General features: G+C 30.7%; 1 protein-coding gene across 4 annotated transcripts in view; it reads left to right on the top strand.

Annotated features, from left to right (window-relative positions):
• LOC107439224 (SAM and SH3 domain-containing protein 1) overlaps nt 1-16205 on the top strand; it is a 131237-nt gene that overhangs the window by 12711 nt on the left and 102321 nt on the right. The window lies entirely within an intron of this gene.

Here is a 16205-nt window from a genome sequence, read left to right on the forward strand (position 1 = left end):
AGTTGCTCATCTATATATTACTTATATGAGACTCAAAAATCAAGTAAAAAGCATAACTCTAAATGAGTTCTATTTTATAATCCATCACATTTTGATATTGTTCTTCTACATTGCTTATGGCAGATATTATAGGCACAAAATAGATGGAAAAATTAATAAACTTTCTCAAAATTGTCAGCGTATAGAATCGAATTGTATTATGTAATGAAAGTAGGATTAAAAAATTTTTTTGCTAATAAACGCATACGAGTCATTGAAACGTTACATTCATGTATAAAAGATTATATAATGAATATAAGAGAAACAATAATGAATGTAAGTCGACAAAGTAATTTATCTGGAGAAAATTTATGATCAAGCCAAAGGTGTATAAAATATAAATATTAAACAATAACAGTATAAATATGACTTAAGTTCATGAACTTACCAAAATGTGTATTGTCCCAATGATGTGTATATAGAGCTTTTTTCGAAATATAATAATGATTAGTGAAAAAGCTTTTGTTTATTTTGAAATCGGTTTTTTAAAATTTATTTTGCTTTGCTTAGTTTGTTTGAAGTACTTGTTTCCAAAAACAAATATTTTCATTATTTAAAACATTAATGTCGTGATCTATAAAATAATATTAGATCACGACATTCTTGAGAATTTAACGATAAATAATCTGAAATGCAGTTAAACTTTGTATGAGACAAATTGAATACTGGTTTGTAGTAAGTTCGATAAATAAATTTAACTTTGCGCAAACCTAATTTAGGTGTGTGCTTTTTTTCTTCTAAAAATTCATTTTTGAAAAAAAAAATGTATTGATAATTATTAGCTGAAGAAAAAAATTGTGCACGTTATCGTCATGCGCTGGGGGTATTTGAATACAAAAAAGAAAAAATCAATATATTAAGCGAGAGGATGCCTTTCTTGTTAGTAACTAAAGTTAAATTTAAGAAGTGGTTGTTTTTTGGTACCTGGTGATTTTAAGTAAAAGTTGTGCAATAAAGTATAATATCCATGATATTTTCATTTGAAGTGTAGCAGGGTATCCTACTATTTATTGAGTGTTACATTTTGATGAAATTATTTAAGCACGCCACGTGATTTAAAGATAAATATATAATCGTTCTGATTAGCTATGTCACATGCACAAAACAATAGTAAGTAGAAATCAGATTACAGATAGTATGGACGAAAAATCTTTTTTGTTTTCTTGCGTTAAACGTAGAAAAAAATAAAAATAAAATTCTTTCCATTCTGAGTTCTCAGAGAAAGTGTATTGTTCTATTGTTACAGAAAAAACCTTATTCACTGAATCAAGATAAATACACACGATTTGCTAGACAAGTTTGAGTTGGTAACAAATAAATAATTTTTTTTTGTACAGTTTGTTTTTACATTAGGTCTCGAATGATTTTTCATACGAGTTCAAAAGGTTATTTGCGTGACTATAACTCGGTTTTGAAGTTAGTGTTAGTGGACATTTTAAAACTAAACTATTTAAAACGATTTTAATGTTCACAACTGTGGATGAACAGTCGATGCAATTTCAGGTTTACGACTACTAATGTTCAACTCTGTAGCCTTGTAATTTTGAATACAATCCAGAAGACAAAGGAACTCCTAGAGAATTTTATCTTTGAGGAGGTCTTTTTCATGGAACTAACTCGCATTAGCGTTACATGGGGAGGAAAACCACAAAACTTCTCACATTTAGCCTGACGGCAAGGGGACTCTAACGAATGAACTGTCTATCACTGAGGATATTTTATGTCAGTGCTGTGGTCGGTGCGAGCCGAGAGCGAAATTGGTATCATACCCTGGGATTCATACCCGGGTACATCATTGGGAGGCGAGCTCTCTATCCCCTGAGCCACCACGACTTAAACTCGGCTTTAATTTTATTTTTTATTTCATAACTGTCGTTGAACAGCCGACCCAATTTTTGGGTTTACGACTACTAGTGTTCAACTCCGTAGTCTTGTAATTTTGATCCCAATCCAGAAGACAAGGGAGTTTCTGGATCAGTACTTACAGAGGTATTGATTTGTTATGGGAACTTGGGGGACTTTGCGACCCAGATAGATTTAACGTGCACCAGTCTCCATTTAATGACACACGGGGGTTCTTCAGCTGGCTTTTATTTTATAATTTTAAAACCGTCGTTGAACAACCGCCCCAATTTGATGGGTTTACAACCACTAATGATCAACTCCATAGGTTTGTAATTTTGAACCCAATCCTGAAGACAAGGGAACTCCTGGATCGAGTAGTGGAAGAAATTTGCCTTCGTGAAGGATTTTTTTTGATGGAGCTAACCCACACTTGCGTTACTTGGAGAGGAAGACCACGAGAACCTCCCACGGTTAGCCGGACAACAAGGGGAGTTTAACCCATGATCCGTCTACCACTGAGTATATTGCATGTCAGCACTGTGGTCGGTGCAAGTCGGATGCGGAGTTCACATCGATTGGGATTCGAACCCGGTTCGCCTCATTGGAAGGCGAACGCTCCATTCCGTGAGCCATCGCGGCTCTTCAGCTGGCTTTACAATAAAACTCAGAAATTCGTTTATTTATTTATTTAACCTGCATTTTTTTTATTGCTAAATTTATGTAGTTTATGAGAAGGCTCTGTCCACCAACCCTCGTGGTTGCTTCTCTTTCATCATTATTTTCTACTTCTTAAAAAGTCAATAAAAAAGATCATTTCGTTTATAAAATATACAAATATTATGACCTTATGTAAGCACATTTTGCTAATATATTGATCGTAAAATCAAATGGATTTCTGGATTTGAAAAAATAATGAGATATACTGGAACAAAATATTTAATCTTAGGAATACAGAATATGCGACACTATAAGAAGTAATAAATTCGAGATAATATTATTTGTTAATACTTTATAATGATAACCTTATGTCATTAAACAGTTAAAATTGCAGACAGTTTTTATCTCTGTAATTGCATTATCTATCTAATTTTATTTTAGAATGCAATAATCTATTTTTATGTCAATCCTGACAAATAGTTTATCTCATTGTCGTTGCCCACGGAGAAAAATAACTGATAAAATAACGACATTTCTGGCAAAAAGAAACTATAATTCAGGTTTATAAAACCAAACTATACGGTATTACAGTATTAATAAAACCAAACTATACAATACGGTCCGCTCACACAGCGACGGTTTAACGGAACTTTTGGTTTTTAGGAACTGCTTTGGGGTATCATATTAAAATTAGTAAATTTTTCCACTTTCGGCTAATTTTATCGCATAATATGAAACAATATAATATTGATATTTAATCTAAATCATTACCAAAGTGCTTCTGTGAAAATTACAAATCTTTTTGGTTTTTCCATAGAGCCAGAAACACTTAAATTTAACCGTATTATGATAGATTTGGCCTTACTTTTTTTCAGTGCATTATTAAACTTGATATTTACTTGCCTTATATATATTTACAAATAATCCAAATTATTTCTTTTGTTACAATAGATCTTGAAATCTAATTAGCAGAACATAAACGCATTTAGTTTTGTCAAATATCTTCTGTCTTACATATTTCTTACGTGGATATTTAAAATACTTAATGTATATTTTTTGGGTTATGACAGATTTTAAAATGTAACCGATACATTTCATTTTAGTTAAATACCTCGGACGGAGCAAATAATATAAATTACTTCATTCTATAAATATTTACAAGCATTAATGTTTTCCATTTTTTTGTTGTTATATCATATCTTAAAATCAAAATAATACTTAATTAGCGCATTTAATTTTTGTCAAGTACATCGCACCAAAGAATCTATATTAGTTTCTTCTGCAGTTATTTTCAAATATTTAACGTACTTTAATTCTTTTTTTACCACTGTTCGCAAAATCTAATAAACACTTTATGAAAGGTATATAGTATGCTCCGTTTATTTAAACAACATTGTTCGAATTCTCTGTGATATAACGGATTACGAGTTTACGTAATGAGCAACGCTATTAACTCCCCCGGTTAATATGCAGCGATTTCCTTATCAAACAGATTCAGGTACCGACGAATCACGTAGAGGGATTTCACGGTATTCCTCTTAACATCATATTCTGAACTTTGAAGCGAACCTGCAGAATTGCATGCCGGGATATTTCATTTAAGGAATGCAGAATTCATATGGGATAATAATATCTCTAGTACTCAAACAAAGGTTGTGTAATTAATCAATTTATATTTTTAGGAAGTACTTAAAGTTCATGATGGCACGCAATTATTGATATCCTACAGCTTGGGGCAAATTTAAATGCTTGTACGATTTTGATCATTTTTCTTTCTTTAAAACCACGAAAACAGTTCTAAAATAGATTAGTAATATATTTTCAGAAATCATTTATATAACTTATTCAAGGCCCGCGCTAAGGATTTCAAATTACTAGCCAATAAATTTGCCAAACATCAAAAGTATTCGCCAAATGCAAATCTTAAAATATCTTTATGCTAATTTTTTCCCCCATAGAACTCTATTTTACGGTAATTTGTTTCAGGCTTATATTATTTGGTCCCAAAATTGGTTATGCGGTCCATCTACCGAAAATTATTGTAATGGAATTAAAAAATACTGATCTTTTTAGAAAAATTCATTCTGACGTAATTTTTATTTTTTTCCAGTGGAAAAAATTATTCGCCAAAACACAATTTTATTCGCCAAATTTACGATTTTATCGCATTTGGCGAGGTGGTGAATGCGTAGCGTGGGCCCTGCTTTTTAAATCCATGCAGGAGCCTAAAAGGAGCCAGCAACTCGAAAATGTTCCATTTACAATTAGAAAAGGAAAAAAAATTAACATTTAATAAAACATTGGGCTGTTATAAGGACCGTGGTGACCAGGCACCCGAGTTTAGTTTAGAAAATACTTGTATCCGTGCTTTTACTTAAAAACGATTTAAAACGTAAAATGAGTTTCGGTATTAAATTTACAATGCATTGACGGTTTATATTCATATAGAATGTCCCACAATCACCACTCTTAATGTATACTTTTAGAATCCTTGATAAAAACGAAAAAAAAAATTACACTATGGGGTAGCAAATTCATACGTTATTGAAGAACAAACAAAAGCTAATGAATTACTGCACGAATCTAACCTATTCCAAAATCTAGTGAATTACTATTGAGAGAGATGGATGTAAAAATATTAAAAACTGATGCCAGATTCTTTAAACTGGAAGTTATTTCTTATTACCCCTTTTCAAGTTTTCTCAACAATTTAGCAGGTTTTAATATTTTTATAACCGTCTTCGTAAATTCTGATTCGTTTGATTTGGATAATGTGTTTGCTTATTCCTTTATTTTAATTTGCAACCCTTAATAACCTTCATTTTGCTTGCATAATTTTTCGATTCTAACTTCATTTATGATGAGGATTCTTATAATATATATTAAAAGCGGATATTGCAGGACATATTTAATACATATATTGAGTGGTATTTGTTATTTTCTTCCTGTATTTGCTTTTGAATCTTTTCAAAACAACAAAAACAGATCGGAGAGGACATGGAAATAATATTACCATAAGAAGCTGGAAACGAGAACATAAAATCGTTATGTTTTTATAGATTTCTAAAAATTGAATATCTATGTCCTCTAGAAGAATTCATTTTGTAAAGCAATATGTTTTTATTGCATACATATTCTTATATGTAAAGAATCTAACACGATTCGATTTTCCCGAAAGGCAATATGTACGTCACTTCCCTTTTTGTAGATAACTCCATATGACGTAAATAAAGAACGTTTCCTGAGAACGACTTTTGCATTTTTTTCTCCGATGTTTATTTATCAATTTTAGTAAGGAATATTCGCGATAAGACAAAAATAACTGCTTATTATGTGTCGTGAATGAAAACGTATCTTCCATCCGTAACACGAGATGAATAGTTCGAGATTGTGCCAGATATCGCAATTATCGTCTGTTGCGATATATTGACCATCACTTTTTTTCCCCTTGAAATATAGCGAGTATTTGTTTCACATTCTTTCGTCCAAAATTTATCTTTTTTATCTACGCTCTCATATTCTTTCATTTTATCAAGGTCAAAACTTTATTCAAAGGTCTCGTAAAAGTTAATAGAACGAAAAATAGACGTTGCTAAAGGCTTCCATAATAAGAAAATAAACATTTTCATTTTTATTGTTAGATACGATGTATTTTACTCTATACAATTTCTGTAGTTAATTTATTGAACCGAACTAAGCTGGAGCCGAAATTTTGTTGAATAGAATACTTGTTTAGCGGGATTAGTCTTCGTATATTATTGTTTTTTTAAAAGGTTATGACATTGTTATAGAATACCAACTACGAAATAAAAATCTAACGCACTGCTTTCCAAAAAAAAAAAAAAAAAAAAAAAAAAAAAAAAAAAAAAAAACGAATTACCCACTACTGGGCATTAAAGTAGGACGAAGTATCGTAGAATACCAATATTTTAACGTCATAGTAATGATATTTTATTAAGTTTTCTCGCGATACATCACGAATAACGTATTTTACGATAAATATCGAATATACGACGATAATGGATAAGAAAATATTGAGTTTATTAACTTCAATAGTAATTATCGATTATGATATTATCGCGAGTTGATAAATCTCATTCAGGCGGCGAAAATAATGACCAGTGTAAAATAATTAAATTGGAATAAAATTCACAATGCATCGTGAATCATCGCTATTTTTGCTTTAAAATTCCAATATCGTCTAAGACAACTGGGTAGTTAGAATTAAGTTTATGACGTGGAATTTATGTTGAACATTAAAAGAGATATGATGGATTTTTTCACGAAATGTTCGAATAGACAATAGTATTTTGCATTTATTTTAACGTTAGACATTGAACATATCGTTCTTCGCCGGTGCCGGAAGTGTTTAGCGATACCTGGTGAGCACCTTGTGATCGAAGTCACGGTAACATTACTCAAGCCATGCTACCACAAATACCCCTTCATAGAGTGGACCAGCTTCACGCACAACAGAGGACAACACACAGAAAGAAACATCCCTACCCTGAGCAGGATTCGAACCCACAGTCATCGGCTTCGCAATCAGGCACGCTAAACGCTCGACTACCTGGCCGACATTTGCAAAATACAAGACTTTATTTTTACAAAATTATGAATTTGGTTTTCACATCACAGAAATAATTTTTTTACAAAAATCAAAAATCGTCGCCATGATAATTCTTATATCGGATCAGAGATCGTCGGTTGTAATGATTATAAAGCTATGCAAAGTTATTTGTATTAGCAAAAAACAATGATTCGTTGATAAAATTATTAATCTTAAAAATATTTAGTTAATTTTTTTCAAGACACTGTATATTTCATTATAATACATTGTTGATACAATTTATGAAAACTCTTACGAGGTATTATTGATTAAATTTCTGGAATTCAATTAATGATCGTTATTAAATTTGACTTGAAACTTGTTTGACCTTTGAAGAATTCGACTGTCTACCTTGTACAAATTTACGGTCAAATTTGACAGTAAATTTATATGATCTTTGAAAAAATTACTTACAATGAGTAATAAATAAATCACAGTGAATAACTTTGATATAGAAGTTTCAAACATTTCTGTACAAAGGAAATCTATTAACGCTAAGCTTTTTATTATTATTATTATATTTTGCCATTCAGATGACACATTTTCGCAAATTATTTGGAGAAAAAAATATTTAGGAATGCAAGTACTGAATGACATTTGTTTTTATATTTAAAACAAAAATTTAATGTGGTTGGTTAAATAGGAGCTCTGTAAAATCCCCTGCTTCTATTTAAATTCTAAGTAAAAAAATTCAACTGCAGGATTTCCTTATTGCCTTCCATTTTAATTGAATAAAAAATATTCTTATGCTTACTCTAACGATGGGAAAATTCGTTAAAAAAAGGAAGAAACTCGAACTGTTAAGGCCACTTTTCTTTAAAGAAAGCAGTTTTCTGATTATCTTCAGATTTATGCACCCGACCCACCACAAAATGGCCTTTTAGATAAACCCTCCAAGTCACGAAACTCTATCGATCCAAACCACAAGCGTACCATTCCACGGGAGGAGTTTAGCTGTCTTCTCGTTTGCTGGATCAACTTGAAGAACTACTAATTATCCGAAGGCGATTAATTTCCCTCGCGGGCAACTTTTGCATGGATGGAAATGTTCCAAAAATTCTTCCATCCAACCTGAAATTCAGTTTAAAAACTCCATGGCTCTAAATGCCAAGATATATTGCCTACAAATTCGAAATAGCCATCAACAACTGCTGCTACTGACACTGAACATTCTGAAATGATTTAATGGAATGGTGGATAAATATTCATGAAACTTTAGACCCATCCCCAGGGAGGATTAACTGAGAATTTAATCTTCCTGTAGGCAGATATATCTTTGAAGGTGTCATTTCTGTCCCTTTTGCTCTCGTGCCTTGACCGAACTTTAAGTGTTTCGATATAGCAGAGTGAGGGAGTTGAAGGCTGTTTGATTTATAATCTCATTCGTCATCTTGAACAGAGACATTATCTCCATTCTAACTAGGTTGATATATTATATTCGGGGCTTTAATTAACATATTTTACGACTGAAAGCCTCTACCAAAACTGATATAAATTGTTTTGTTACCCAAATATGCTTAGCTTTAATTGAATTTGCTTTTTCTTGTCTAATTTCTCTCACAATTTAGTAATTATCGAGATTTTGTTCCAACGTTAAAGATACTTGAGTGGTTTAGTTGCATTTCAAGCTAAAATATCGTTCACGAAAATACTAAGATATTCATTTTTAGTACACTATCGAACTAAGTGCAAAACAGACCACCTTTTAACTGCGATATCCGTCTTACTATTGTGAGGAATGAGCTTTCGATTCGATGGCTCAACGACACCGAAAACGACCTCAAAGTCCTAAAACTTGCGAACTGGAGGGGAGTTGCCATGGACAGAGGGAGCTGGAGAAGACGTGCTGTTGAGGCAGCCAAGGCATGCAAAGGGCTGTTGCGTTCCTGAAGAAGAAGAAGAAGAGCTTTCGATTAGGCCAACCTTATTCGACTATCAAAAGATACCTCAAATTTGATTCGAGTTAGCATGTCTTCTATACTAATGAATTGACGTTTAATAATTGTAGTGGTAGCTACGCCACACTATTCTGCAACTTATTCGAAGGGTTTCGCTAATTCTATCTCGATTCCTCTAAATGCTTATTACTATCCATCTCATGATAAGACTCACTTCGCATAATAAGAACTTGTTGTACAGACTTGTTCAGCACTGGTATTGGTTATCCCTAATTTCTTACTTCTACTCTACACTAACGTAAAGCTATCCGGTAAGCAACACAGCAAACAATCAGTATTAATTTTCAGTTTCTAACTCTCTTCCTAAGGAAGTAGATTTTTCCATATCTGTTGCAGGTGGGGAAATTTTGGAAATGCATTTCTTAAACTTAAACTGTATAAAACATCTGGTCACCTGAGGCCTCTTGCGGCCCTTTTCCCATTCATCTTTAGCTGAATCTTTGTGGTGCTTCGATGAGGTTGTGGAATGCAAATGAAGTAAAGGAGTATTCATGAGGATCATTGAGGTTCTGACTGTGTAATTATATTCAGTAGGGTTATAAGACTATATTGTAGAAGTATGAAAGTTAGCTAAGATGATATAATGAAAATGAGGTTATGTATATGCTTTTGATGGCATTTCTACATTTTGCCTAAAACAGATACTGTAGACAAAATTAGTTTTCAATTGGTAGTTACGAATTTCACACAATTCAGACTCGAAAACAACATCAGCGTAGGAAATACCAGACCATCGCCCTGTAGCTTAAAAAAATGTAAGGAATGTAAGACAATGGCCTTTTTACCTAAAAATGCAACAGTGTAAGGAATAAGATCCATTCTTTTCATTTCTCCACCTACAGAGACACTGAATCATCCACTCCCATAAATATTTAGAATAGAAGGGTGCTGCACTCTTCTTGTTTTGAAATCTCGGAAACTAAAATTTTGCTATTGCATTGCTGTTTATGCACCCTGAATTTTACTTACAGTTTACTCGAGGGGAAGGATTTTTTTTAGCTATTCTTCACGCTTCGAAAGTCAATTCGAATAATATTGGTATAAGCTTAGTCCGTGTGTAAGAACGAAAATCGTTTCGAGAACTTGTTGATCTGCTTAAAGCTATAGACGATAAGAAAATTTAAAAATATCCGTAGAGTTCATAGTATTTTGTCACAAATTAATTTTCTGTTTTTTTACGACGAATTTTTTTTTTGATGCATATTGTATACATGCCATTATATGCGTGTCATAATATTCAGTAAACTTCGAACTAAAATAATTTTTCAACATGCTGTTGAAAAATAAAAATTCCGAAGGAAATTATACAAAAACTACGAATTTATCCATGAATGGTTTTCCTGTTCTTGTTGCAATTGTTAGAAAATCGTTCTGAGAGTAAAGAAAAAAATATTAATCAACAGAAAGGAATTAATCAAAAGAATTTTCCGTTACTAAAATAATGATGTTGTACTGAGTTATATTATTGAGTAAACTTCGTATAATTTTTCAACAATATCTAAGCTATCAATCAATATTGCGGTGCTAATTCTTCGTTTTGAGTATTCTAATCAAAGCTTTTTGTAATCCGTATATATTACTCAATTTATCTTGATATTTAATTTTCTTGTTGTAAATAATTGTAATTGTGCCACAAGAAGAGCCGGTAGAAAAAAAAAGTTTAAAATTTTTACTTGTAATTGTTACATACACTAAGAAAAAAATATGGTCAATACTATAAGAATATCGTAACATTTTCGGTATTTCTAGCTTTATGGGAACTCGTTAATTTTTACCATAGCTCTCTGGTAATTGATTTTGAAAAATTAACAAAAAAGTATGCTATTAAACTTGATAAATGTGGTGAAATTTGGTAATTTTTTCATGATACCTTCGAGCATGGCATAAAAACCATTTCAGTTAGATTTACTATCGAGTTTTGTATTTTTTACTAAACGCGTGGTAATGAGAATTAGAATTTCAAAAATCAGAATTTCCGGTAAACCGTAGCTATATGAACAAAAAAATTTACCAAATGAATTTTTTAAATACCGTATATTTTGGTTTTATTACCAGTTTTCTATATTACCAGAACTGCCATAACCATAATGTAGTACAGTAATAGAATTTTTTTCTCCCTGTAATCGCTCTTTTTTTCTCCTTACATTTTTCTGATTGTAATTGATGTATTTCTTCAAAAATCAATAAAATTTCTTGATCGAAAATATTATTTATTATTCATCACATGCTACAAATAAAACTATACTTTTGAATTTTTTGGTCGATTAGAGACTCTAAACTGATGGTTTAAAACAATTTTGAATCAATCTTGTTAGAATATTATTTAATAATTTTATTTGCGCATTTTTTATTTCCTCTCAACAATAAAATGCATAAGCATTGCAGATCATTATACATCCATGTTTCATTGAAAAGCTTCTTACAATATTGCAAATTCCAGTTTCGTTGAGGATCAAAGAAAAGTTCTTTCAATCACTTCAAACAGATGCAGCTCTCGATTCGGAACACAAAGATGCAACTCAACCCATTCGTAAATATTATTATTTCAGACAGAAAAAGAGACAGTTGGGGGGCCAAAAAGGAGCTCTCCCTCCTTCAATACAAGCTGCGTCTATAAAAAAAAAACCTTAAACAAAACTTATTTTTAACCGCAAGGCAGCAGGAGGTTTTGTTCCAAAAGCGTTCAAGTAAGAAACTCATGTAAATTTCATCCTAAGAGATCTTATCGATCCGGGGTTGGGGGGATATTGGGAAGGAAAGAGGTATCCATCCCCCGCCCCCCTTTAGGGATCTACGCTTGAATGAAAGCGCGTGCCATCACTTCAGAATATAAGATAATAACTCCACCCTCTTATGCGCGTGTGACTTTAATGTCTGTTCTGTAAAAAAAAACATATGACTTCACTCTGGGATACGTGTCATTTTGTTCTATGTCCCCAACAATGTGCATCGGCATTTAGAGTGAGGTTTTATGGGAAAAATTCATGCAGATCGTAGTGTTCTATGAATTTTTAAATAAATTCATTAAGGAAGCGATATTCGACGTAAATGACGGGCAGATGTAGTCTAGAATTATTCAAAGTGAATAATAAATTGATAATTGCAGATCTGAGTGAGATGCGTGTATTATTAAATAGATGCACAGCAATAATATTAAAAAGATTAGCTAATGGCTTGCACATGTTGCTGCTTGTAAGTAATATGCTAAAGTTAAAATGGTGCCGCAATGACATTTCAAGTTGTGTTGACAACTTCAGAAATACTGTTTTTTTTTTCCTTTTAAAAAAACAGTAATGATAATAAATATTGGATAAGTTGACAAATTATCACTTAATATAAATATATAATCAGTAAAGTGAAGCATTCCCGCAACAGCCTGTTGAGCGGTCAAGGGGATCATGTAGGTTAAGATTCCAACATTTTGTGACCAACGTCATGATTGTGTGGTTGACATTGCGCTGTGGCCGTCTTTACTTCCCAGTGAAACTGGTATCCATCGATCTGAAGTCAAGTCATCGCTGGGGATACATAATTAGTATAAAAGTACTTCTTTAACAACCACACGTTGGCCAAAGAGTCTTGGAGGTTGAGGCTCCAGAATTTCGAGACCAACGACATGAGTGGCGGCAGAGAGGTTAGCATTTCACATCGGCCGCCTTTACATCGCAGATAAGATATCTCCCATCGATCTGAAGCAGGGTTGGCTGAAAGCCACTAACGGGAATAAAAATCCAGTTCTTTACGGTGACATTTTAGTACCTTAGCCGCTGGGGCATGGGGCTGTATTATTAGTACAAGTTTGGATGATATTTTTTCATGTGCAAGTGCGGAAAACATTGCATTTTCTATATAAAATGTTTGCTAAAATAAACGTTTTAAATTTTAACCCCTATTTATAATAAATGGAATACATAGTTTACAATGTATGGATTATATATTAACCTATATTTATAAACCATAACAAAGAAAATATAACTCACTAAAGTCCACATTTTTGTATGTGAAAAGTGCTAATAGGAAAAGATGATTGTACATTAATTGTTAAATTAATTAGAAAGGTTCTTGTATAAGCTTTATCTTTAAAGAAAATAAAGAAAACACCACGATGACAGATCCAAATTAAGATTTTAATATTATTAATATATTACAATCGGCTTGAATATTTCTTTTTCTTGAAGCTAAGATCTCATAATAAAGTATAATTATACTTCCTGTTTTTATGTTTTTTAAAAAAAGAATTTTTCTCAAACGATAACGTTGTAGTACGGTAGTAGTTTGATGTCTTACTTAATAAGTTCAAGGGAATAAATAAACAAATATTTTGAGCAAATGATACTAAAAATCTAGAACTTTTCGAATCGTTCTCAAATGTTTCAATTTTAAACATTGTTTTTGGAAAACACTTTTAATTTCTCAAATCGTTCTACAAAAATATTTTGAACAATAATAAATAAATTTTCTAACTTAAAAAATTGCTATACATAGATACGATTTTTAAGTCAGAATATCGTACTTGAAAAAAAAACAAAAAAAAACTTCGAAAACTAAAATCAAAAATGGCAACAGTTATTAAGAGGTTTCAAAGCTTATTCTAAAGTTTTTTTTTTCTTTTTTAATAATTCTTAACTATCTCATTATATGCATTTAAAAATTGTTTAATCTTAACTCCCTGATACAGCATGATTTCCTTAATACTTTTAAATTTCACCAGCTGCCGGTTACAGCTAATTAACTTTCTTCGTCATTCACCCGCGGGAAACTTAAAGAAAAGAACTTTTTTCTTCGTAAATCATAGCAGCGTGCATGAATAGAATTTCAAATCTTTTGTTTTCCATGCGTTAAAAAGTGAAAGGGGAAAGTGTACGTGGAATATTATTTAAAGAGGCCTCTATGTCACTGAACGGGACATTGGTAGGCACTTCAAACGACTTTCAAGGAGTTCGAGGGTACTTGGCGAAAAAAAACAAAGATTTGGCACATTAAAACCAGCAAATAGGACATTTTAGATAATGATCTCGATGTTATTTTGCACTCTGGTATCTAGCACGTTTCTTATGGAATGCTTTATGATTATGATTGTTATTGGCATTCCGATGTAGTTTATAAATAGAAAGTGATATTCTGGAATTGAATGCGCATCTAAAAAATTTTGTAAACAATTTTTAAAAAATCATTTAAAAATAAAGCGAAGGAAAAGTTTTTTTTTTTTCCTTTTTGGTGATAATGAACTTTTAGTTATATGTTAGATATTTTAATAATTTTGCAGTCCTTTATTTTGCGTATTGTTGTGTAATGCATTAAATTATTTGATGTTTTTAAACACAATATTTGAAACCATACATTTAAAGTACGTAAAAAATAAAGTCCCTTTATGTTTCAAAATTGTATTTTTAACTAAAGACCTGTACATTTTTAAACATTGTGTTTCTATCATTGATATTTTTAATGTTAGTCCATTTTTATTTCATATAAAATTTAATATTACACAACAATATAAAGTGATTTGGGAAGTATCTTATATGTTTGATAAAAATGAAATATTTTTTTTATAAAACTATTTAACAGTTCACGGAATTTTAAATTAAAAGAAATTTAATATCTCAGCACATTTTATTTAAAATTTTCTGATATGTAATAATGATGATTAATATTTTTGAAAAAATTTTTAATACATTCATAAAAATAATATTCATAAAATTATATTTTCATAAATAAAATCATAAGAAAATATTTTTCAATAACATGCATTATTAATATGTTTTTTTTAATCAAATCTGACATATTAAGAAATACATATTTTCAATTGCAAATTATTTTGATAGAAAAGAAAAACCAAGTTCCAGAAATTTAAAAAGCTAACTTTAATAGAAAATGTCATAGTGTTATTTGGCTATTTTTAAACATACGAAGAAATGAAAAATCAGCTTTGTTGGTATTTTACAACACAAAATGATTGGGAAGTATCTTTATCAAAAGGGCAGAGGTTAAAATTACGTAGTTTTAACTATTTGATTCAGATAGCTCTGCAATCAAATTATCGATACTTTAATTTGATTGGTATGCATATCTGTCAGTTTCTATTAAGTTAATTTACCATAATTATTTGAATGAGTGTTATTATTAATTAGAATGGTTTTTTTGATGGAAAATATTTCTAATTTATAATAGATCAAGGATTTAAAAAAAAATTTTTATCTTAAATTTTTAACCTTTTATTTTATTTTTTATCTTAAAAAGGTATCTTATTTTTAAATTTTTCCTGCTTAAAAGAGTTTTAGATTTTGTTCAGAGAAAGTCATAAAACTCGATTCAATATCGTCAATAATATTTTCTCTTGATAAAAAAAAATCTCATCAGTCGAATTTTACTCTACCCAAAAAAATAAGAAATATTGGTGTAAAAAAAGTTAATGTTGCAGTGATGAGTATTTAATTCAGATTCCGTCGCATGTATTATTCAAATTGTCGTTAACTCAATAAAGAAATTCACTGTTTTCTATCAAAATAATTTATTATAGTTATTTTGATAAAGAATGAGTGTTATCATTAATCTAAATCCTTCTTTTGTTAGCGAATTTAAAAAAATCTCGAATTATTATCGTTAACAACATGATCAAAATATATATATTTTGAATTTTACTCTTACTAATATATTTTTTGAAGTATTAGTGTAATGTAATGTTAATATTGCAGTTTTTACTATTTGATTAAGATTACACCATATTCGACTTATTAACGATTCCATTTGCGCGATTTATAATTTCGCTCATTCTTAATCAAAATAATTTACTATAATTATTTTGATAGAAAAAGATTATTATTATAAATCGGAATCATTCTTTTGATCGAGAATGATTCTAATTTGTATTAGATTAAATGTTTATAAATATTTAAATTTATAACAGACTAGAAAATTATAAAAATTTATTAATTCCATAAACTTTTATCTTTCGATTTAAAAAAATTTTTTCAGTCAAAATGAAAAAAAGGAAGAAAAAAAAGAAATGGTTAATCACTCGACTCTCCTACCCCCAACCAATAATTTTAGAAGTATTGGCGTAAAAAAGAATAAAATATATCTGAGAATGAAAAGGCTAA

The sequence above is a fragment of the Parasteatoda tepidariorum genome, chromosome 2 (assembly GCF_043381705.1).
Source record: "Parasteatoda tepidariorum isolate YZ-2023 chromosome 2, CAS_Ptep_4.0, whole genome shotgun sequence".
NCBI lineage: Eukaryota > Metazoa > Arthropoda > Arachnida > Araneae > Theridiidae > Parasteatoda > Parasteatoda tepidariorum.